Source organism: Tachypleus tridentatus, chromosome 5 (genome assembly GCF_004210375.1).
Source record: "Tachypleus tridentatus isolate NWPU-2018 chromosome 5, ASM421037v1, whole genome shotgun sequence".
NCBI classification, from domain to species: domain Eukaryota; kingdom Metazoa; phylum Arthropoda; class Merostomata; order Xiphosura; family Limulidae; genus Tachypleus; species Tachypleus tridentatus.
The window spans coordinates 34,969,466-34,996,224 of NC_134829.1; the positions used below are offsets into that span (position 1 = coordinate 34,969,466).

At 34.9% G+C, this 26,759-nt stretch overlaps 1 protein-coding gene across 2 annotated transcripts in view; it reads left to right on the plus strand.

Annotated features, from left to right (window-relative positions):
• The window catches only part of LOC143250919 (CD109 antigen-like), a 159,016-nt gene that overhangs the window by 19,849 nt on the left and 112,408 nt on the right, over positions 1-26,759 (plus strand). Inside the window, exon 1 of one of the 2 annotated variants that reach the window (XM_076502104.1) lies at positions 7,736-7,864. The exons of the other annotated variant lie outside the window; for it this stretch is intronic. The gene's annotated coding sequence lies outside the window, so the exon portion shown is untranslated. Of the gene's footprint in view, positions 1-7,735; positions 7,865-26,759 lie in introns of those variants that run through there. 2 annotated transcript variants of the gene reach the window in all.

Sequence of the window (26,759 nt, forward strand, 5' to 3'; positions counted from 1 at the left end):
CTGGAAGTAAACGTTTTTTCCATCATATCTCCCACCAACAGGTACCTGATACATCTTGCTGTACATATACATCCAAAATATTCAATATGGCCGTTTACAATGAACGTGATACAAAATGTTGTTTGAAAGGCTTATGGGAATTTTAAACAAGATTTATCAGTTAAAACACGTTTAATTTATATATATATATATATATATATTTCTTTTTGGCCGACTTCATAAGTGCTTGTCCAATTTTGTACATTTAATAATACATTTATTTTATTTAGTAAGATGAACTCGTCGAAGCTTTGTAATAAAAAAAATCATTTTAATAACATTCGTTCGTTCCGGACGTTCTATACATTAGAATTTGTTACAAGTCTTAATTTTTTTGTTTTTATTTTGGATATTGTTTTTGACCCTTGACCCACATTGGTACTGCAGTTCCTCCATTCTGTCATATATTTTATATCTATATCCTGAATGACTTACTTAACTGTTTCCGCACTAAAAATATTATCATTTGAAGACGTGATAAAGGGTTGCATACTTGTCAGTTGTGCACAACAGAACACATTTTAACTACAGTCGTATCAACTGTATAAATTATATTTATTACTTCCGATTGAAGAAGCCACTGTTCTGTGCGATACGTACACTTCTGTTTACTTCATATTAAAATCAAATTGTAGCTAACACTTTAACAAAACTGAAATCCGAACTTTGAATTTTTCAATGTTTCTTTGATTTTTGCGTTTGAAAATTACCTAAAATTAAACTTAATTGGCATTAGAACGAATTTTTAGTCTCATAAAGTATAATGTTTGCGAGATTTTTATTTCTCTATAAAAATATCTTTACCCTGATCTGGTAAAGAACAAAGAAGCTATATCATAAACTTATGGTTCTACTTGAACTGAAAACAACCATCTTACCTAATGTTTTGATGAAAACTCTATTTAAAAATTGTTCCCTTTGACTCATCAATTAGTCTATGGGATTATATCCTATGGTGACCACAACACTAATAATAAATATAGATGGCTCTTACAGAAAAAAAAGGTGTTTTTTGAGGTGGGAATTTTGACGTTTTAGCTGACACCATGTATATGAGTAGCTAAAACCATGTATACGAGTATCTGACACCATGTATACGAGTAGCTGAAACCATGTATATGAGTAGCTAAAACCATGTATACGAGTATCTGAAACCATGTATATGAGTAGCTGACACCATGTATACGAGTATCTGAAACCATGTATATGAGTATCTGACACCATGTATATGAGTAGCTGAAACCATGTATATGAGTAGCTGACACCATGTATACGAGTAGCTGACACCATGTATACAAGTATGTGAAACCATGTATACGAGTATCTGAAACCATGTATATGAGTAGCTAAAACCATCTATATGAGTATCTGACACCATGTATATGAGTATCTGACACCATGTATATGAGTAGCTGATACCATGTATATGAGTAGCTGATACCATGTATATAAGTAGCTAAAACCATGTATATTAGTAGCTGACACCATGTATATTAGTAGCTGACACCATGTATATTAGTAGCTGATACCATGTATACGAGTATCTGAAACCATGTATATGAGTAGCTAAAACCATCTATATGAGATCTGACACCATGTATACGAGTATCTGACACCATGTATACGAGTATCTGAAACCATGTATATGAGTAGCTGACACCATGTATATGAGTAGCTAAAACCATCTATATGAGTAGCTGACACCATGTATACGAGTATCTGAAACCATGTATATGAGTAGCTAAAACCATCTATATGAGATCTGACACCATGTATATGAGTAGCTGACACCATGTATACGAGTATCTGATACCATGTATACGAGTATCTGAAACCATGTATATGAGTAGCTGACACCATGTATACGAGTATCTGAAACCATGTATATGAGTAGCTAAAACCATCTGTATGAGATATGACACCATGTATATGAGTAGCTAAAACCATCTGTATGAGATATGACACCATGTATATGAGTAGCTGACACCATGTATACGAGTATCTGAAACCATGTATATGAGTAGCTGACACCATGTATACGAGTATCTGAAACCATGTATATGAGTAGCTGACACCATGTATACGAGTATCTGACACCATGTATACGAGTAGCTAAAACCATGTGTATGAGTATCTGACACCATGTATACGAGTATCTGAAACCATGTATATGAGTAGCTAAAACCATCTGTATGAGATATGACACCATGTATATGAGTAGCTGACACCATGTATACGAGTATCTGACACCATGTATACGAGTATTTGAAACCATGTATATGAGTAGCTGACACCATGTATACGAGTATCTGACACCATGTATACGAGTATCTGAAACCATGTATATGAGTAGCTGACACCATGTATACGAGTATCTGAAACCATGTATATGAGTAGCTGAAACCATGTATACGAGTATCTGAAACCATGTATATGAGTAACTGACACCATGTATACGAGTATCTGAAACCATGTATATGAGTAGCTAAAACCATCTATATGAGATCTGACACCATGTATATTAGTAGCTGACACCATGTATATTAGTAGCTGATACCATGTATATGAGTAGCTGAAATCATGTATACGAGTAGCTGATACCACGTTGTTCTTAATAACTAATAAACGTAGATAACGTGATATATTACAGAGATTAATTATTTGTTACTGTAAAGCTGTTTATATAATGCTGCAAATTTTAACATACTTTCTAAGAGGAGTAACCAAACCTACACTACAATTATGAACATAGTTCTCGTTAAAACTACAAGTGAGCCCCTCCCTCCTTCTATAATATTGCTGTTCACAAAATTGAAGCAAAGCTGGTATTAGAGGGTTTCACTTTCGAGAGCCCTGTCTCTTCTTAAGTCTCCGGGGTTTGGTAATGTCAAAACGATTCGAAGAATTGTAGAAGACCATGCCAAACCTGTTTTACTTGGTTTTAGCATATGTTTTAACACATCAAGAGACACAGGAATATACGTTTGCATTGTTATATATATGGTATTTAAAACGCTGCTTATCGGATGTTATTCTGTGTTAGTGTATAAAAACCTGTGGCATCAGCTATAGTGCCGTGTTAAAGTTAAAGATATCATTCGTGGAGTATAAATATACCTCCAATACTCATGGTATATAATGTCAGTTGCAACACTGTGTTAGTATTTGGGCCACAACCCGTGAAAAAAATAATATATATACTCAACACTATACCATATAACATCAGCTACAATACTATGTTAATGTATATGGTACCACTAGATACCACGTCATTCATCACAAAGAAATAATCACTACTGACTGTTCAAAACGTGATAACATATCAGGAAGAAAGCGTTGTTTTACTAACTAGTAACGAGGGATGGTTTATTTATACACTATAGTCCTACAAAACTATTTCTAAATGTAATGAAAATGTCAGATCGTCACTGTTTCTGACAGTGTATTATTACCGATATCCTATGAATGATGACTAATGTTACATTTGTTCTGTTGTTTTCTGTCACCCCTCATCAGCTCTTGTTGGTTTTAAACAGAAACAAAAAGAAACGTTTAGCTTGTTTTGAATTTCGCGCAAAGCTATTCGAGGGCTATCTGCGCTAGCCGTCCCTAATTTAGCAGTGTAAGACTAGAGGGAAGGCAGCTAGTCATCACCACCCACCGCCAACTCTTGGGCTACTCTTTTACCAACGAATAGTGGGATTGACTGTCACATTATAACGCCCCCCATGACTGAAAGGGCGAGCATGTTTGGTGAGACCGGGATTCGAACCCGTGACCCTCGGATTACGACTCGAACACCTTAACACGCTTGGCCATGCCAGGCCCGATACGTTTAGCATGCTACCCGAAATTCTTAATACCGTATTTTCCGGTTAATAAGCCGAATCGCCGAATAAGCCGAGGCCAATTTTCAGCTCTGAAAATGAGGGTTTTTGCTTATTACCGCCCAATAAGCCGAAGCCATTTTTAAGAAGTGACAAGTTTCTTCAAAATGATTTCTTAGTCTCGTTTCAGCATCAGCATGCATGTTGTGTGTGATCATTGGCGTTCTGTAGTAAAGCAGAACGTGTCGTATTGAGACAGAGATGGAATCAATATGTCATTCGTTATTGGCTCCACTCACTGTAATTAGGTAACCAATGAAATTCCAGAAACAACGTTTCACTGTAGTCTTAACGTGCTTTGCTGATGGGACAAAATTACCGCCTATGGTAATTTTCAAAAGGAAAACATTTCCTAAGAAGAAGAAATTTCCGAAAGGAGTGATCGGCCAATAAGCCGACCCCCAAAAATCAGGTCCAAAATTTAGGGCCAGAAATTCGGCTTATTAGGCGGAAAATACGGTAATTGTAATTCATTAATTAAGATAAAAAATTTCAAAATTAGTTGTTTAGTTAATGAACAAAAATAAACTGATACCTTTGACTTCTAACAATACTGGAGGTTTTTAAACCGGAAAATTACGATTGATTTTAAGCAAAAGTGTGTACTTGTATATCAATATACAACCAGTGTGACATAACCATAAGGAATACACTACTGAATAATAAATTTCCATATGTATATTTGTGATTAAAAGCTACATTTTAAAAGTATTTTTCTGGTTTTATTGTTGGGTTATAGATTAGCTCACATGTTAGAGAGCTGTTTGAAACAACCTCATTCGAACGAATACACGCTGTTATTCGTGCGTTTGCTTGTTTTAGAGTTTTAGCTCAAGGCGACACAAGCGTCACTTGAGCATAGACGTCACTAAATGTTAAATTGACAGTCTACAAAAATATGGCATCTCGCCAACAGTATTAACAGCCTACTGTCGGGATACTATTTAGTGACATAATAGTGTAATTTCAGGTACATTATTACAGTTCTCACAGTTCCAAAGGATGGAGCGAGCTTTTTCGCGCCGTCAGGTCGTGAGCCACGAAACATCCAATTCACAAATCAGGAATGCTAACCATTTGGCCACGCCCAGTCCCTATGCTTTAATGATATAAAAATAATCCATTATGTATATATATTAACAGGCACCATCGATTCAATATGTTTTTATATTTCACAGAACTAACATATTATTTTTTTCAATACAATGAATTTAATTCATTGCACCTTTTGACGCTACGTGATTTAGCCCCCAGCACATTTCATTGTCATTCAATTTATAATTATACCTTTTGTTAATATAGTCTATAACCCATTACATCTACTAATGCCTTGTAATGCATTTTCTCGCTACATATTTTGTCTATTTGAAACATTAGGTTAAGTGTTTAACCCTGACATGGCCAGGTGGTTAAGACACTCGACTCGTAATCGGAGGGTCGTGGATTCTAATTTCTGTCACACCAAACATACTCGCCCTTTCAGCTGTGGGGGCGTTATAAAATGACGATCAATCCCATTCTTCGTTGGTAAAAGAGTAGCCCAAGAGTTGGCGGCGGGCGGTGATGCTTAGCTGTCTTCCCTCCAGCCTTACACTGCTAAATTGAAGACGGCTAGCACAGATAGCCCTTGAGTAGCTTTGCGCGAAATTCAAAACAAAGAGTGTTTAACTGTTTTTTTGTTGTTGTTTTTTTACAACTCAATTATTAACTCTCAAGATGTTAGACAAATTTAGTTATTCTATTTTCCTTCACAAGTTAATTAATTTCTTTGGATACTTTTTTCTCACTGCACTTTTATCTTATAACATAATCTTTTTATAAACAAGATCAAATTTTAACACATTTTTTATATTCTAAAATTAACTCTTTAGATACTAGATAAAATTAACTTAATTATTTTCAGTGGCACTTTTTTATTAACTATTAGTTGTATTTTCGAACTTCTACTTCCTTGTTAACCTCACTCTACAACTTGAAATATTTACAATGTCGGCAGGAATTTAAAAAAAAAATAATTAAGTTGATATCAGTAAGGACTTCCCTAGTATAGCGGTGTGCTTATGGATTTGCAACTCTAAATTAGCGGTTCGATTCCCCCTTGCTGTGCTGAGCAGATAGCCCGATGTGACTTTGCTATAAGAAAACACACACTGTCAGCATTAAAAACTGGATATTGTAAATGCAGACACTTTCTGATATCCTCTTGTTAGCACCATAACACACTTTAAGATATTGCTTTCACTTAATAATACGAAAATTCGGGACAACATCATGAAAACATATATCGAAAAATTTTAACTTGAATATACCAGACAGGAAACAGATAATTTTAATCCTCAAATTACTCACTTGTTTTCATATCACAGCCTGTTTTTACTTGTTACAATATTTTGTAAAGAACTAACAGAAAAAAAAGAGAGTAAATACACTAATTTTCATTGTACAATACGTATCGGTGCATAATATAAATAAAATATAGTATAAATACTCACAAGAAGATATTCCATTGTTATAAATAAAATATTTATTTAGGTTAAAAATTGAAAGAGCAAAAAAACAAAGAAGTGATAATAACTTAAAATGCTCACTACTAGATGGCGTTAAATAATGTTCTGGCGAAATGTTTTCGGTTTGGTATGCTTATAATGAAGAGTAAAGCTGCACTGTGTATTATCCATGCTCTGCCCATCACAGGTACTTACCACTGAAAGAGATACTTTTAACCAAAATTGAAACTATGTCTCGAACACCAGCTCCTCAAACTTCCAGTCCGATATACTAGGACAAGAGTGGAGCGTATTCTTTTGGTATCAGTGGTTATTTAGATATGTAGACACTTCACAGATACGTAGCATATCCAACACCAGATTGACACAATGCAATCACATCAAATAGTTTCGTTGCTCGTCCCCAAGCCCATACTCTGCCATCACTTCAAAACCGAGTGAAACAGTTCTCGTCACTTTACAAAGTCTTCAAGGTATCAATACTGGTCGATCTTGCACTGCATTAAACGGTGCCAACTGTGATATCCAACTATATTCCAAGTTTTTAGCAAAAACCGAAACTTTGTTTACTCATATCTTACAACTTATTTTTCAGAAACATTCATTATTTATAGTTAAATAACACTATTACATCAGTACTGTTGTTATATATGTTTGAAAAAAACTATGTTTTTCTTAGTTGTTGCTATGTTTAAGTCTCTCCGTAGTTTCATGGTAATTCTAAGGGCTCATAACGTTAAACATCTAGTTTCGATACCTGTGAATGGAGCACAGATAGGCCATTTTGTAACTTCTTGTTTAATAATTTAAAAACTCCCGTTATTGAAAACTATTTTATTAGTTTTCATTGTTTCTTGCTTATTATTTAATTACTGTTTTTACTTGTATTTAGTTTTATTTAATTACAGTTTTGTAACATTAAATTAAGCTACTGTTAAGAACTCATGACTCCACTAAATAATGGGAATTTTATGTCGCGACAGTCGAACTCTTGTAACTATTGAGAGTGCCAAACGCTTGTCAAAGTGATAAAGAAACAATATCCAGACGCGTCCAGCGCGTGACAAACGTGTAAAAGTGAAACTGAAGAGAGTTGAGGCTGAACGCTAAATGCAAAGAGAACGCGTTGAGTAACAATACCGTAAGCATCCAGCTGGCCAGGACGGTAACTCGCCAACCCCTAAGACAGCTGTCGGTTACTGTCGGGTGGTGATACGTGAATCCACGACAGACTCGTATCTCGTGCTCGGAACTACTCAAGAGCGTGTTGCTGTCGAAATTACGAACTGTTTATTATTATTGATAAGTGCTGTCGATAAATACCCAGAGTAACCAAAACGATTCCAATAAGGAAGAATTGGAAATTAGTTTGGGACACAAACGTGTAACAGAAGTTCGTTGAAGACCTGTGATGAGCCTCACTTGATGTTGGTCAGTCTCTGATTATATATATATATATATATGGCATATATAACTCCATAATGCAATATATCTATTGCTTTCCATTAACTTACACAGGGGCACAACATTGTTTATTTTAGCAAACTTAAATATACACATAGTTTCGAGATAGATGACGTAAAACATCCGTGTCTTATTCAAACAAGTCCAAATGATATTTTTTTCTCATATGTTTTTATATTTAGTAACAAATTATATTAATACATATTCTTATAATCGATTTGAAAATGTTGGTAAAGCTGAGAAAACCTAATAAATGAGTTATATGTTCTTCAGTCAGTCTGTTTTAGTTTCAGGTTTGCTTTCAGTATCTTTTCGACCAATAAATATCTTTAATAATGAGAAAATGTAGTTCAAGACTTCTTTTATTTGTTGTTAAACGCAAAGCTACTCCATGGGCTATCTGTATTGTGCCACCATGGGCTATCTGTATTGTGCCCACCACGGATATCGAAGTTCTGTTTTTAGCGGTATGAGCCCTCAGGCTATCCGCTGAACCACTGAGTGTGTTGTGTACATCACGAGTATTGAAACCCAGTTTTTAGCATTATATGCCACCAGACTTGTCGCTGAGCCAGCTTCCGGTGGCTATTTGTTAAAGAGAATGCTACTTTTAGATAACACAACCAGAGGTTACGTAAGAAGTGGGAGGTTAAATAGATGTTTAGTTACAAGTAACAGTTATTAATTTGAAAGGTATTTTACAAGTAACAGGAATAGAAGACGAATTGAAAAGTTATTTATAGACAGGCTAACTAATTCACAAGTAATTAGAGTATGAGGTTATTTATATTCAGAGTGAGGTAACTAGAATATGATTTACAAGTAATAGTAGTGGGAGGTTAATTGGCATTGTATTTACAAGTTAAGGAAAGAGAGATTAAATTGATAATTTATAAGTATCAGGTCTGAGAGGTTAACTAGAAGGTAACTTACAATTTAAAGAGTAGAAGGTTAAATGGAAATGATTTTCAAGCCATACTGCACAAAAAGAAGGTAAATGAGAGATAAGTAACATGCGTGTGAAGTTGATCAAAAGGTCATTTATATACTAAGGAAGGGAGGTTAAATAGAACGTGTCTCACACGATAACGAAGTTGAGTTACAAGTTAATCTTTTGAGCTACAAAATTAATAAAACTATGACGAGATTTCTATTTTTTTTTATCTGCTCTTATATTTTCCTTTCCCTCTAGATACTAATCTGTACACACATCTATATAAAATTAATAAGTCACTTTTATTTGACGTTTTCCTAAATTTTCGCGCATGCTCTGATCATTCTAGCACTTGTGTCTTGCATGGCGCCCTTATTCTGGCCTTCCACTCCATTAAGTTTACTAGAAGTATGCAACACACGATACCTTTAACATACTCCTCTACGTTCTTCCTGTATTTGCACCTGTAATTACACTGAACCATACTCATTGACTTGGTCTCTTCACGCTAAACGATCCATTGAACCTTTTTTTGCACAGTTGCCATTTTACGGTTTAAAGCTGCTCACTGGAGTGAAAACAAAAAACGTACAATGAAAAACTATATAATAGACACTGATACGTGAGGTTCTCAACGTTTTATATCGTGGTTCGTGATACTTCACATAGAAAATCTTTGCTCATGTTTTTCATATTAATGAACACACTTCTTTAGCTATTACAGTCTCCAAAATCTAAACATAAATTGGGAATAACAACATACTAGTAATTCATTAGGAATATTAAGACACTACCACCACTGGCCACTTTTTAGAGTAAAACAAGACTGTCAGTTAATAAGTTCCTCTAACAATCGAATAATTTTCTCATATCTTGAATAATTACTGTGTAAAACCTGAATACATTTGAAGTAAAGAGTCTAAAACTTAAGATAATTTTTTTCGGATTTTTCTTGAAGGTTTGTTTGTTTGTTTTGACTTTTGCGCACAGCTACACGAGGGCTATCTGCGATAGCCGTTTTTAATTTAGATTATAAGGAAGGCAGCTAGTCATCACCACCCACCGCCAACTCTTGGGCTACTCTTTTATCAACAAATAGTGGGATTGACCGTAACTTAATAACGCCCCCACGGCTGAAAGGGCGAGCCCTTTTGGTGTGACGGGGATTAGACAGGAATTCCGCAACCCTCGGAATACGAGTCGAGTTCCTTAACCACCTGGTCATGCCAAGCCTTCTTGAAAGTAAATAATATTAGTAAACAAAATTTTATGTTGGACTCTTAAATATAAATTTCATTAGAGATTTTAGTCTTGTGAGAAATTAATGTCACTAAACAGAAGTTCTACTGAAAATTTGTTTATGTGATGTCAGCTAATAGAAGTTATGTTTGAGCGTGTGCTCTTAAGAAAAATAATGATATGTTGTTAGAGGCTGTTCTACAGAGTAAATAATGTAGTAAAATAGAAATTTTGGTGGGGTTGTTCTTGACCTAACAGAGACTTGAAGACCCACGTTGTCCCTCCTCTGTTCACTGAGCTTTAAATCTTCCACAGTTGGACACACACATTATTATATTGTTCTACCAGTAGTCGCTGATGTCATTTTTGAAATAGTTAATTCATATCCATTCAATACAATAGTTTTGGAACATAATTCTATTTCATATCGGTTAGCATGAAGTTACTATACAAGTTAAATCTTAACACATACATTCACACGCACATTTGTATGTACGTATATTGATGACAACATAAAACCAGATTGAATTAAATATTGTCCTTTTTATTATTGCCAAAGTTCGGTTTAACGTTTCTTTATTATCGTTTTCTTTCCTTTTAATGTAAACCTTATACGATTTTCGATTGACAATTCGAGCTCTGGAATAACAGGCCATCTTCCTCCTAACTATTTTAACCCTTATAGTTCTTGACTCGTTTTAAGTTTTGAGGGCACCTGACGATTAAATAAGTTGTCCATATAAAACCTGGTTATATGGAAGTTATGAATAAAGTCTAACGTTAAAAAATTAAAATTAAAATGTTAATTTGTTGATGAAATCCTGAAATACCGTCTCTTTAGTACAAACCATCAAAGAAATACCGTTTATTGAGTACAAACCATCAATGAAATACGTTTCTTGAGTACAAACCATCAATAAAATACCGTTTCTTGAGTACAAACCATCAATGATACTTAAAGTCTTAATTCATAAAGTCTGACTTATGTAATCACTTCCTTCACGACCATGTAAGCTAAGACTTTAAAATACAATATTTATTAGTTCAGCAAATATAAGTCAATTATATACAGATACACTGATATTATATTTTGCCTTTGGGGTTAATGATAAATTGTCTTTCACCTCTGTGACACGCTGAGATAAAAGTGCTTTTATCTCTAAACATTTCAGGAAAATATGTTACAGATGAAGAGTCTTTAAACTGGACAAAGATGGTGAAACATTTATTTGGTTCTAATGATAATAAATAAACGTCTTACCTTCACTAGAGATTTTTTTAAATATTCCACTGGTGCATTTTTTACAAATCTTAATGGTTACCAACAAAAGTCTTATATTGTTATTATAGTGGTATTACATACATTTGTTTTATCTTAATAGTAACCAACAAAAGTCTTATATTAACTGCAGATTCTTCTAATTATTCCAGTGATATTACACACATCTGTTTTATTTTAATGGTAACTGTCAAATGTTGTTTTTCCACTGTTTTATGTGTGTGTGTGTTTCTATAACTAGAATTCGACTGTGACCAAGTCGCATGCAGAGACGTTGCTAGAGTCTCATTGCTGGAGAAATGAGCGAGTGGGTATTTTGTACCAACTAAATAGGATCATAGTTTAAACATTACGTGTCACTTGTCAGTTAACAATTTAAACATTACGTACTATTTGTCACTTAACAGTTTAAACATTACGTGTTACTTGTCACTTAACAGTTTAAACATTACGTGTTACTTGTCAGTTAACAGTTTAAACATTGCGTATTATTTGTCAGTTAACAGTTATGTGTAACTTGTCACTTAACAGTTTAAAATTACGAGTTACTTTTCAGTTAACAGTTTAAACATTACGTGTTATTTATCAATTAGTGAAATAACTCAACAAACATAGGCGACATTTTCCATGGTTCAATACTGGATACATTTTTAGATTTATTTATGATTTTCAATTGAAGTTGTGTCTCTCCTTGTTAATCGCTAGAGGGTTAGGGTGAATGTCCTTTTTTCCCCAGCTAACGCAGTTACTGGGAGTACAGTTTTAATAGCTATTTATCAAGATTAATTCTGTCAGAAGTGTAAACGATATTGGCTACAAAACACAACTTACAACATCTGAAAAAAAACACCCGTTATTTTGCTTGGTTACACCTTCAAGATCTGTATCGAACCTCCTACGTACACCTGTAACTAACGCCTTAGTAGGACCGTGTGTGTACGTAGTATTAGGCCTTCGTGTTAAATAACTGACAAACGAAAATTTGCTACATTTCCAAGCGGTTTGCAACAAATTATGCACATGTTTCTTGCTTTTTGTGTGTTTGTGTTTCTTATAACAAAACCACATCCGGCTATTCGCTGAGCCCACCGAGGGGAAATTGAACCACTGATTTTAGCGTTGTAAATCCATGGACTTACTGCTGTACTAGCGAGGGGTGGGGGCTCTTGCTTTTTTCTTTTTCGTATTTGTTTAGTATCGTAGCTGGCAAATCATTTCAGTTTACCGGCTTGGTTCGTGTGTTGTAACAACATGAATAGATAGATGCGTAAGGATGAGAAGAGAGTGTTCATGTCAAGCTGAATTCATGTAATATCTTTTTCCTGACGTGGTAGATATTCTAGTGAATGTTCTACAAATCGGTTTATTTTCAGAACCTTGATAATATACATTTTTAAAAGCTCTCAATGTGCCATTTTAAAAGCAAAGAGTTATCTAAGTTACTCGTTTCTGTGTTCTGTTAATGTATAACTTGAGAAACGTTAAAATACTTTCGATGTTAATTTGTCAATGAAATATGATTAGCACCTTGTGGTGGAATTTATTTCTCTCCGGTAAAAGTGTCTCGTGAAAGAGACCTTCCCTCAAGTTTGGTTCTCTTACTTCTGTTTTCTCAAAACAAATCACTCCCTAATTAGCACTTATAAACTGGCAAGCCTACGGGTGTAACCATATGATCAAAGGAGTGTCTTTATTTATCTATCGATCACAAAACACTGATAAAAAATAACTAATCACCGGACCTGCTGCGATCCCGAAGACGATAGCCAAAAGTGTTAAACGGGGTTTGCCTTTAGTGGTAGCGTCACGCCCTCTTCTGGTTCTATAGCTAATTTGGGATAGAAAATGAACTTGTTTTCACATTTAAGAAGAATGGCGTATTGATGAAACTGATATAAATGACGGATAATAATTTAACGCCCAGTAACGGCTGTGACATTCCAATATGCTAATTGAAAATAAGCATAAATTTGAAAGTGTTTTCTTTGTTGTTGAGCGTAAAACTATATAATGGGCTATCTTCTATGGCTATTGCTGAGATCAAAACCCCAAATTGTAGAGAAATCAGCTCACAAGCTCACTGTTAAGCTACTAGGAGTTGAAAGAATAACAATAGTCCTGTATACGTGCACAAAAATATAGAATCTTATTCTGATTGATGTCCGGTATTTAGAGTGACAAATTTTTCACGGTGTTTCGTTCACACTGACGTATCACAAAAATATAACATTTTCACATTCAGCTTAACTACATTAGTGTTAGGTTTAATGCTATTTTTAAAATAAACCACGTGTACTATTTTTATGTACCTCTCTCTTAACGTTACTGCGTCACCATTATCTGCGCTTCATTCCGAACGTTATGAAGTTTTCTTATCATTAAATTTGTGCCAATAAAATTTCCTCTGAAGAAATGCAAGAGAAACACTCATCAGCTTTTACGGTCCCAATGTTCACAGTAATGATTATTCCTCTGAGGAATATATATATGAGAAAAAAATTATTAATTTAATGATTCAAATACATATGACAATAAAGTATTCTACAAACTTTATGCAATATTAGAAGTCTGTTTGTTTTTCCCGGCACTGCCAGGTGGGTTAAGGCGTTTGACTCGTAATCTGACGATCGCGGACTCGAATCCCAGTCGCACCAAACACTCGTTATAATGTTACGGTCAATCCCATTATTCGTTGGTAAAAGAGTAGCCCAAGAGTTGGCGGTGGGCGGTGATGACTAATTGCCTTCCCTCTAGTCTTACACTGCTAAATTAGGGACGGCTAGCGCAGATAGCCCTCGTGTAGCTTTGCGCGAAATTAAAAAAACAAAGTGTTTGTTGTTTTTTTTCCCTTGTAGTCTGGTTATTGATGACGGATGGAAGTTCTTGTGAATCGAACACTAAATTAGAATATTTACGATTTCATTCATTGTGATCTATTAATGGGATTATAAGAAAAACTAGTAAATTACAAACTGTATTATTTAAATAATACAAAAATAATTAGTATCAGCACTTTGAAGTGTCGTGATTAACATAGATTTGGTGCACCTTTCAAGGTACTGTCTGGCAGGCGTGACCTTTAATTATTCTATGTAACGGCCAGCAAGCGTGTCCATTAATTACTCTAGGTTATACGCTGCCTCGGAGAAAAGTCCCTACGTTACTTAGGAATATCTTTAGAAGCATTTGTTAGTCTATATATATTATAATACATAGGAATTATATTAAAATTTTCAAATTTTGTTATCAGCTTCTTAAATAGCATGAAACGTGAGCATTTCCAAGAGAATTTTATTCCCTGCGTCCACTACCAGGATCAGACAACGTCCACTACTTGGGTCAAACAATCAATCTTTACTCAAGTTGCAACTGCTAAGTCTATAAATTATAAATGCTAGCAACTAAGACCTTGTATTTTAGTTCCCGACAGATGGCCAGTGAGACTATCTATCTAAACTCTGGGAATCTTTAATAAATCTGAACATTCCATCTTTAATAAATCTGAACATTCCGTCTTTAATAAATCTGAACATTCCATCTTTAATAAATCTGAACATTCCATTCGCTGCATAATAATATATAAACTTCCCAGTTGCTAACGTCGGTAATTTTCAACAACTAGGAAAACTTGAGCGCCATATTTGGGAAGTGCTGGAGGTGGAATATGTACATATTTGTGTACCAGTATGATCAAATAAATAATAAAAAAACAATATTGAATCAAAAAATCTTGTACCTGTAATTTTTCTGACACTACCTTGAACTGAAGTTCTATAGGAAATCCGTCACTGTAAAAGTGTTACCTGAAGAGGAAGGAAAATAACACGAGCACACCATCGATATTTGAATGAAGAACAGTTATAGGATTAGGTAAACCAATGCTTTGCATTCCTGTGTGACGTAATGGTGAATATTTGTTTGTTTTGGAATTTCGCGCAAAGCTACTCCAGGGCTATCTGCGCTAGCCGTCTCTAATTTAGCTGTGTAAGACTACAGAGAAGGCAGCTAGTCATCACCATCCACCGCCAACTCTTGGGCTACTATTTTACCAATGAATAGTGGGATTGACCGTAACATTATAACGCCCTCACGGCTGAAAGGGCGAGCATGTTTAGTGCGATGGGGATTCGAACCCGCAACCCTCAGATTACGAGTCGAAAGCCTTAACCTGCCTGGCCATGACGGGCTTAATGGTGAATAAAAGGATGAAAATGCTAAAAGTAAGGGTCAGTTCTCTGCGGTGGGCAGAGCACAGATAAAACATTTTGTGGTTTTGAGGTTAATAACAAAAAAACAACAACAACAAAAGGCCGTCAGTTATTTTAAACGTTAATAATGAACAGATGGCAGATGTGTAAAGGTAATAACTTGTGCACCAGTGGGTGGGCTTTTGAAAAAGAAAAAAAAAACGTTTTGTTCATTCGTTCGATGATTTCATTCGCGGATAAAGGAAATTTTGAAAAACGAATGGCTGATAATTGAAAATGATTGTAACAGTTTTTAAACGATCACGTACATTATGAACACGTGAGCATGAGATATAAATGTGGTTTGTTGTTCAACAGGTTTTCCTATTACGTAAATATATTTCACTTTATTACAAATATCTTTATATAACGTATACATATATATATATATATATAAAGATAGATAGATTACCACGTGGTACTCTATATACCAACAAAAACCTATCAATAATCTAATGTGACAATGTTAGCACATTTATTTTTATCGACAATAAAAGATTGTTTAAGCTGTAAAAAACAAACGAAAAAAAGGAAGAAATGGAGATTGGCTCACTTGACATATAACCTGTTGCCTAATAAAAACAATAACATTCGAACACTTTGTTACTAGACTTACGTATGACAATTAAGTGACACAGGAAATTAATATTAAATTAGAATTCAATTAATTAACGAATGTCGTAGAATATTGTGATCTTTGTAAAATACGAAACTAATTCTTAAATAGTAAAATCATGTGAAATTATTTAGCCTACCTTATCTCTACTACAATAAATACACGGTTTCCTGTACAGGTGTGTAGCTTATTTGGAATTTCGCGCAAAGTAGCACCAGGACTATCTGCGATAGCCGTCCCTAAGTAGGGAGAAGGCAGTTAGTCATCACTATCCACCTACCGCTAACTCCTCGGATACTCTTTTACCAACGAATAGTGGGGTTAACCGCCACATTATACATTTGTGTTCTAATCTAATAAGTTTTTACATACTTACGTATTAGCAAGCATATATAACTTAGAACTACAATCCAAACCACTAGTTTTTCACGAGCTTAAAAGAGCCTGGCATGGCTAGGTGGTTAAGGCGCTTAACTCGTAATCTGAGGGTCGCGGGTTCGAATTCCCGTCCCACAAAATATGCTCGCCCTTTCAGCCGTGGAGGCGTTATAATGTGATGGTCAATCTCACTATTCGTTAGTAAAAGAATAGCCCAAGAGTTAACGGTGGGGGTGATGACTAGCTGCTTTCCCTCTAGTCTTACACTGTTAAATTAGAGACGGCTAACGCAGGTAGTCCTCGTGTAGCTTTAAGCGAAATTCAAAAACAAAACAAAAAAAGATTTAAAGATTGTTGGCTCTAAGCCAGTTGTTTTCTTACATCACCGCAGCGCCCTCTCAGCAAACAGTTGGCGCTGATATCTCCTTCTAATAAATGTTTAGACCATTAAAGTATTTTACTAAAATAAAAACTTTAAGACAATAATAGATAATATAATACGTGTGGTTTAATTTTAGCAAATACAACTTTGAAACCCTCAACACGTTTTGCCTCCCTGCAGACCCTTCAAAGTTTACTGCCCCTCGGAATTTTAAAATCTCCCACTAGGGGGCAGTACCGCTCAGATGGAGAAACACTGCTGACGATAGTAGGCATTTATTTCTCAGTTAGGTAAGAAAACTAATAAACACAATCTGCTAGAAAAACTGATGGTTTCTCTCCCTACTGATGCACCAACGTATTCTCCTGTTCACGAGGAAATGAATTTTTTCTTCCTCTAATTTTGTATCTCAGAACGGCTGGTGGGTATTAACACTTTTACTGATAAGGAGAGAACAACATTTCGAACTTGCTAGGTCATCTTCAGGTTAAGAAAGGAAGTGTGCTTTTATTACCACGAGTCATATTCCATAGCACAAGAATATCGACATACTTTCAGGGCACAAAACGGTATCACGAAACTAAAATAAATCGTTATTGCATGTAATGAAACATGTGTATGGTATTTAAACAAACTGTGTATTCCTAGATAATAGATGGATTTGTGACTGTGTTTGTAACCTCAAATAAAGTTGGATTTGTGACTGTGTTTGTAATCTCAAGTAAAGGTGGGTTTGTGACTGTGTTTGTAACCTCAGGTAAAGGTGGATTTGTGACTGTGTTTGTAATCTCAAGTGAAGATGGGTTTGTGATTGTATTTGTAATCTCAAATAAAGATGGATTTGTGATTGTGTTTATAACCTCAAATAAAGGTGGATTTTTGACTGTGTTTGTAACTTCAGACAAAAGTGAATTTGTGACTGTGTTTGTAACCTCAAATAAAGGTGGATTTGTGACTGTGTTTGTTACCTCAGATAAAGGAAGGAATGTGAAGCTGTTTGATTAACATGTGATTCAGGACGTATGTTGTGTATCCACAAATTTTCATTAGTACTGAGCATTTCTTTGCTGTTCATACTCCCAAGATGTTGAAGTATTTTAAAGCGACAGTGTCACAGTCCTGTAAACAGTGGCGAAGGGTGAACGATTGATTACAGGATTGTGACACAAGTGTCGCTTTAAAATACTTCAACATCTTGGGAGTATGAATAGCAAAAGTTAGACCTTGGACATATAAATTTATATATAACGTAAGAGCAATGCGTTATAGGAATCTGTCCTTACATTCAAAATAATTACTTAAATGAAACATAGGTTTAAAGACAATTCTAAACTTAATATGCAGGTAAAATAGGCCCAATGAATTGAATTACGAATTACGTTTATTTTAAATTCAAAAGATGAAGAAAAGAAAGACTGTCGAAACAAAGATGGTGACCTGTGAAAGATGGTTTATGACAATACTGAGGGTTAACGCTTCTACCTAGACTAATAATCTGACTATCTATTAGCTGTTTGCTCTTCAACTGTAAATCTAATAATATAAATATTTCAACTTGTTGCGGAGTGGGGACAGCTACTCACTAAAGGAAGTTTATAAACAGAGAAGATATGTTCTCAGATAAAGCTAACGTTACTTGAAGTGTATATTCGATGTTATTTCTTTACGTTATCAGGGATTACTCAAACAAAACCAATCTTTCCTATTAGATCTGAACAAAATTTTATAAAGCATTTTTCGTATGCTTTCATTGTTGATGCAGAATGAAGAAGTGTAACGTATGTAGGCGACAGGTGGCGTCCAGTTAGGGAATAACGAGAGTTCCGTTTGTTTCATTTCTTATAATCTGTGGAACTTTGCCGACTGTGCTAGATACGAACCTGATGAAAACTTGAAGGCAGGAACCCCACACACCCACGGCACCAAACCGTCCCCAACCTCATTAGGCTGTCATTTTGTTTTGTTTTTCTGACTCCTCACGAGCCAGTAATTGCTGGCAGGTGCAAGAGAACGCCACGAGGCAGCCAGCACCTGTTCATGGAATGCATAACGTGCAATCGGTATATCACGGATCTCCTAATGAATTCTCTATAGATCCGAAACAAGCAGAAAGTCGTGGTCCTCACAACGTGTCCAAAACGAAAATTAAGGATTAGCCACAGAAGCTGTTGCAAGAAAAGCGTTAAGCCTTCCATGAAATCTTCTTAGAAACTTTAAACAGCTTACAGAGCGAAAGAAAAAACAGAATTGTTGCAGGTGACTTTGAAAAAAAAACAAAAAACAACTCGTTTCATCTGTTCCTGCTCTTTGGCTTAAGATATCTTTAAAACGCAGAGTGGCTCTAGAGAGCACAGGGTTTCGCGATTTACCCTCATTTTTGTTCGGCATTCCGCTACTAAACTTAGCATGCTAAGATTGTCACGTCAGCTGCGAGCACAACACAGGAAAAGAATATGACGTGTTAGAGGGCGCCAGCTTTAAACATTGTCGATACCACGCTGTTCTCTCCAAGACTTAAATCCAGATAGATGTAAAGATACAAGTAACAAGACTGTTTTGTAACTCATTTGATCACATAAATATTTTTTTCTGTGGGGGGAGGTGGATCGTTTATTAAGCCTTATTTGTTTACTTGTTTTATTTTAAGGAAATAAGTTTCTATTGGTTATTAAGGATAAAGCTGGTAATATATTCATTAGTTTCTTCAAACAAAATGTACTGGCATACCAGCGTTTTCCAACTTAATTTTTCATAATAAAGAAAATCAGTGATTGTTGTGTAAAAAAAAATCATGGCTTTTACGCTGCTTCATAGCAGTTCGTTGTGAAGTGAACTTGTTTCTTTCGTTCAAAATATAAACATAACTTTCCAAATATATGTAAGTATTAAACTGTGAGATTTGTATACATAGGTATAGAACAATAGCAATGGATAGGCATAGAGAAGATTAAACCTTAGAGAATAACAGACAACGAACATTTGTAGCCATAGGGATAGATAGGTATAGAGCAGTCATAGTTAGGGGAGATACAGAAAAATAATATTTGTAGTCATAGTTAAGGGAGACACAGATAAATAATATTTGTAATCATAGTTAGGGGAGATAGAGAAAAATAATATTTGTAGTCATAGTTAGGGGAGATACAGATAAATAATATTTGTAGTCATAGTTAGGGGAGATACAGATAAATAATATTTGTAATCATAGTTAGGGGAGATACAGATAAATAATATTTGTAATCATAGTTAGGGGAGATACAGATAAATAATATTTGTAATCATAGTTAGGGGAGATACAGATAAATAATATTTGTAGTCATAGTTAGGAGAGATATAGAAAAATAATATTTGTAGTCATACGGGGGAGATATAGATAAATAATATTTGTAATCATAGTTAGGAGAGATACAGAAAAATAATATTTGTAGTCATAGTTAGGGGAGATATAGAAAAATAATATTTGTAATCATAGTTAGGGGAGATATAAGATATAAATAATATTTGTAGTCATAGTTAGGGGAGATATAGAAAAATAATATTTGTAATCATAGTTAGGGGAGATATAGATAAATAATATTTGTAATCATAGTTAGGGGAGATACAGAAAAATAATATTTGTAGTCATAGTTAGGGGAGATATAGAAAAATAATATTTGTAGTCATAGTTAGGGGAGATATAGATAAATAATATTTGTAGTCATAGTTAGGGGAGATATAGAAAAATAATATTTGTAATCATAGTTAGGGGAGATATAGATAAATAATATTTGTAATCATAGTTAGGGGAGATACAGAAAAATAATATTTGTAATCATAGTTAGGGAGATACAGATTAATAATATTTGTAGTCATAGTTAGGGGAGATACAGAAAAATAATATTTGTAGTCATAGTTAGGAGAGATATAGAAAAATAATATTTGTAGTCATAGTTAGGAGAGATATAGAAAAATAATATTTGTAGTCATAGTTAGGGGAGATATAGAAAAATAATATTTGTAGTCATACGGGGGAGATCGGCAATGAACGTTTAGTCGTAGATGGTGATAGGCATATATTAATTGTAATCGTACGACGAGACAGATAAAGAACGTTTAGTTGCAGGGAGAGACAAACGTGGTACTTATACCAAACCTAAAGTTGATCGTTGGATGACATATCAAATACTTTGTTCATTCATTTTTTAATATACTGTTTTTTTTTGTTCACCGGCGTACACTTTATATGTAGATAAACAAAAATACTTTGTTTTTTAAGCACTTAAAAGTTATCTTAAAAGGTGTCCAACAACCCGAAGGCGATATTTAATGGTACAGAACTATAGCACCCTGCGAATACAAAACTAACATTCATGTGACCAATTCAGGATGTTCAAGAATTTATTTAGTGGTAAATTAAGATCATGGTTTGAATAAATGAGTTCGTATTTCAAATGGTTTACTTATTTGGGCAAATATATCTTATAGAATTAGTTTTGCTGTTTCTTATGAATCAAGGAGTTTGTTAGCAATGTATTTTTAATCACAGTATGCGGCATCACTTTTTGAATAAATCGAAGTCGGGTTACTTTAGGCCTAAAATGAATTTATGTAGCCTCTCATTCTATCCAAAAACAATTTCGGAGATTTATTGGAGTGATTTTGATTCATAATTTTTGTTTATCACTCAAAGACGATAATGACGAAGTACATATTAAATGCGTAATCCAAGGGTCGCGGGTTCGAATCCCGGTAGCACAAAACATACTCGCCCTTGCAGCCGTGGGGGCGTTATAATATGACGTTCAATTCCACTATTTGTTGGTAAAAGAGTATCTCAAGATTTGGCGGTGGGTGGTAATGACTAACTGCCTTCCCTCTAGTCTTACACTGCGAAATTAGAGACGACTAGCGCAGATAGCCCTCGTGTAGCTTTGCGCGAAATTATAACGCCCCCACGGCTGAAAGGGCGAGCACGTTTGGCGTGATTAGAATTCGAACCCGCGACCTTAAGATTACCAGATAGATTACGTATAGAAAAGTTTTAACTAAAGTTAAAAAAAATCAAAATATGGTAAAAATATTTTCAAGTTACAAGACAAATGTCTAAAGAAATTCCTGGTATCTGTGTTAAAAATAATTTAGTTGCCGGTATATTTCATCGTGACAACAAGTTCTATTAAGAACTAAAGTCTTTTCAAAATATTAAAAAAAAAGTCTAGTTTTCCGTAATTCCACGAAGTTAATTAACATTGAAATATACTAATGTCCTAAAATTTACACCTCTACTTTTAGGAATGTAGTCACGGAAATATAGTTAGGAAGCCTGATGGTTTTGACATCTGGAAATACAAAATAAAACTGCCTGGAGGAACTCTGTAAAACAGGTTTTAATGTGTCAGCATGAAGCAATGTTTTCCTGTTTGTCTCCTGTCGCTTCGCATTCAAATGTTTTGAAAAATGAGTGGAAAGTATGAACTATATTTGTTTATTAATCCTTCTCTTCTCTGTTGTTGTTGCTGATTTATCTTAAGTCCAAGATGGTGTGACAGAATTCATTGTCGCTTTTCTAACTGGTCACCGAACTGAGACTTTCATCAAGCGAGGGTAATTATCGTTCATTCACTAGCCACAATGCCACCTCTTGCTTTACTGATGACCCATTAAATGTGTCATTATTACCCATACATCGGCTGACCTTAACTAGCAGGACGAAAGCGAACAATGAGGTCGGTTTGGAGTTCTTGTTAAAAGTTTCATTCTCACATTCGTTGTGACTTGCATGGCTAGGCGGCTATAGCTCTCGACTCGTAATTTGAGGGTCACGGGTTCGAATCCCTGTCGCACTAAACATGCTCGCCCTTACAGTCGTGGGAGCATTATAATGTTACGATCAATCCAACTACTCGTTGATAAAAGAGTACTCCAAGAGTTGGCGGTGGGTGATGATATATCTTGTCTTTCACTGCTAAACTAGGGACGGCTAGCGCAGATTGTCTTCTTGTAGGTTCAAGCGAAATTCCAAAACCAAACAAACAGACACATTCTCTGAAGGTTTTATTCATCTTTGTAAAGTAAACAGATACTTTTCGCCTGAAGCTATCTGATTTTTTTTCAAAATATTTTTAAGCATTTTCAATTTCAAAGTTAAAAGTTTAGATACCTATCAAGTTCAGTGGGGAGTGATTTTCTTATTTGTTTAAACAGAAATATGAAATCACAACATAATATGTTATTTCATTGTTGACATAAATGTGAAATCACAACAGAATAGGTTATTTTAATGTTAACAGAATATGCATTATTGATGTTACTGGTTTATTCTTGTGAATTATTCAGCTGAAAAGCTGTGAATATAATATCACCGTGGAAAGTAAAGAAAAAAGTTCCAAAACACCATAGATATAATACTGTTTAGCTTATTTCTAACGGGCTGAGACGAAGGGAAAATCTTTTCTCAAGAGAAAGCAAAGTAAAAACAGAATCCAGTAAGGAAGGCTTCATTTTAGGAAATTTGTCTAAAGAAGTTGGATTACTGGTACTTCTCAAAGTTTGACAATAAAATTCATGGTGCACGAAAGCGCGAGTTCTTAATAAAATTCCTCCTTTCAATCCAACTGTTTATTAGATCCGTAAAAAAAAAATCTACCCTTGTAAAACTTGATCTTATAGTTTGTTTTGAATTTCGCGCAAAGCTACTCGAGGGCTATCTGCGTTAGCCGTCCTTAATTTAGCAGTGTAAGACTAGTGGGAAGATAGCTAGTCATCACCACCCACCGCCAACTCTTGGGCTACTCTTTTACCAACGAATAGTGCGATTGACCGTCTTATTATAACGCCCCCACGGCTGGGAGAGCGAACATGTTTGGTGCGACTGGGATTCGAGCCCGCGCTCCTCGGATTACGAGTTAAACGCCTTAACACGCTTGGCCATGCCGGGCCTTCTTATAGTTTTATTTCGTTTGTAAATATGTAAATGTAATACAGCCCACGAATATACCCCTGAGCTCACTTATTTCTCCCCTTCCTTCCATTTTGACATTTGTAAAAACTGAAATAAAAACAAAATGTTCCATTTCCGCTTTTACAAATACTTATGCGGATTCTAACCGTAATTACCTACTTTGTCACCTAAATTCTTTTCTTTATTTAACCATCAGAGTACTTGTATAATCTAACATGTGACTGGAAGATGTTCCAGTATACTGTTTCCAACCTTTGTGTTTATACCTGACTTCCTCTCAATATTCGCACCCCGCTAGTACAGCGGTAAGTCTACGGATTTACAACGCTTAAATCAGCGGTTCGATTCCCCTCGGTGAGCTCAGCAGATAGCCCGATGTGGCTCTGCTATAAGAAAAGACACATCCTATCAATATTCTTAACACTCTCACTTATGTCGGTTTTGCAGATTTATCGTTTTTTTACTTGACAAGATATGTTATAGTTTTAACAAACTTATTATAACGTTATTAAGTCGGTCTTGATTTCGGTGTTGTGACGTACGTGTTAGGTATCATAATATCTCGGTCGCGTCTCTGATTGATTGTGTTACGTATGTTAGCGTATTTCGATTTCAAATAGCAGGAAATTTTAATTTGGAAGTTAATTGAATGTCGATATTATCAATTTTCTGATGTTTTACCAATAAGATTGATACACACAATTTTCTTTCTTAACACAAATATATTTTAATACACAAACGGCAATACAGTTTATAATAACAGTTGTTACAAATAGTTATAACAAATAATTATTTGTCTACCAGAGTTTTATAAACTTACAAACACTACAGAATCTTCTGTCTGGTCGAAATTGAGTATGTTATTGTTTGTTGTTGTTGTTTTGAATTAAGCACAAAGCTACACAATGGGCCATCTGTTTTCTGCCCACCATGGGTATCGAAACCCGGTTTTTAGCGTTGTGAGTCCGCAGACATACCGCTGAGTCACTGGGGGGCATTTTATTGATGGTTCACCTTAAGTAAATTAATTCTGAGTTTATATTTATGGTCTGCCTCACACCGTTTACAACCTGATTTTTCTCTGACAAAAATATATAATGTCCTCGTAGAAATACTAACGCACGAAATTAATTCACTGAAGTTGAACGGTTTATAATATTCGAAATTTATAAACGTTCCCGGTCAAATATCTGTAGTTTTCCGATTAATAGGCGCTTATAGCTTCCGAGGTTTATAGTATACTGACTGTAGCGAACCAACAATATTATTAAACTGTCTCTTTCGTGTTGCGATTTATAAACTTTAAACCGAGGCTCTAGAAAGTTCATTTTGCCCAACAATACTGTATTTAGGTAGATATTTCTATACGTTGTTGATTCTTACGCTGGGAAATCTTCTACAAATTTGAAGAACGGGCAGGACTTTTGCAATATTTATTTAGCAATATAAATTACATGCATTTCTAAATACACATATAACCTAAACAAACATCAAAAATAAAATAAATATATAATTCGTTACACTGTCATAAGTGAAAACGTTTGAATCCGAAAACTTTAACCTTTTAGTTTCGCATTTTATGATGTTTCTATATTTAAATGTAAACGCTTTGTTTGTTTAGAATTAAGCACAAAGGTACACAATGGACTATCTATGCTCTGGCCCCCCCCCCCCCACAGGTATCGAAACCTGGTTTTTAGTATGTAAATCTGCAGACATGCCACTGTGCCACTGGGGTCTAAATGTAAACGCACGCAAAACATATAAATTAAAAAAAATGTTTGACTGAAATCACGACAGATAAACACTACATCGAGGAATATTATATCTTGAGTGACCTGTTTTATTTGTGCGTAGGACAGTTGTTTAAAAAAATGTAAAAGTATGGATGTGACAACGTACAAAACTTTATCTATACTTTCAGCCCTTACTATTTGTTTAACTCTTATTTCCCTACAGTTGTGGGTCACTCAAGTGATTCGTCACTTAGAAGTGTATTTGCATATTCACGTGCCAGTTTACTCGATCGCGAGTCAGTACTGCGCCATTTAGATAACTTCGTGCACAGGTAGTATGTCAAAGATCCATCAGGAATCGTAACAGACACGATTTTGTGGTCCTGATTTGTGAGATAGTTAATTATGTGGAAGGTATTTTTTATATATTGATTAGGTCAAATCGTAGTAAACGTCATAATTTCCCTTGTACTATTTATTATCAAAGCTGATATTTTCCAGATTTTATGGTTTCAATGGCCACCACCTTCGCTAAGTCATCTCCTAATTAAATGCAAAACAAAATTATATTACTTTAAAGAGCCACATTTCCTATCTAAATATCATCCTATATCAGACTGTATTATTTACAAACCTTCTTAAAGCAGGTCGTATACTCAAAACAAAATCATCTATAAAACTGTAAATGTTTTCTAGTTTTTCTTACATTTTTTAAAAATGGCTTTCCTTCTCTTTTTAAACAGTTTATCCATTTCGTCATTGCTGGAATCTTTTGTCCGACTTTTTTTTTTTTGCTGTTTTTAGCTCGTTGTTATTGTTTTCTTTTACAACGTATATTTGTTTGATCTTACGCATCACCAGTTGTTTATTTCCGACGAATGCTTTCGTGGGTTGTAGAGATATGCAAAAGCAATGGCCATAATTAACGTCACGATTTGTTGCTGTAGCGAGGTTACTGTCTGTTGATTTATTTTAACAAAATATTTGTGTTTTTTCTACTATCACGTGCAGGAGAGGAATGTATTTACTTTGTCCGCAATGTAGCATGTTTCATAAGCCTGTTCCAGGAAGAACTGTGTGATTCACGTCTGTTCTGCTGCGTTACAACGTA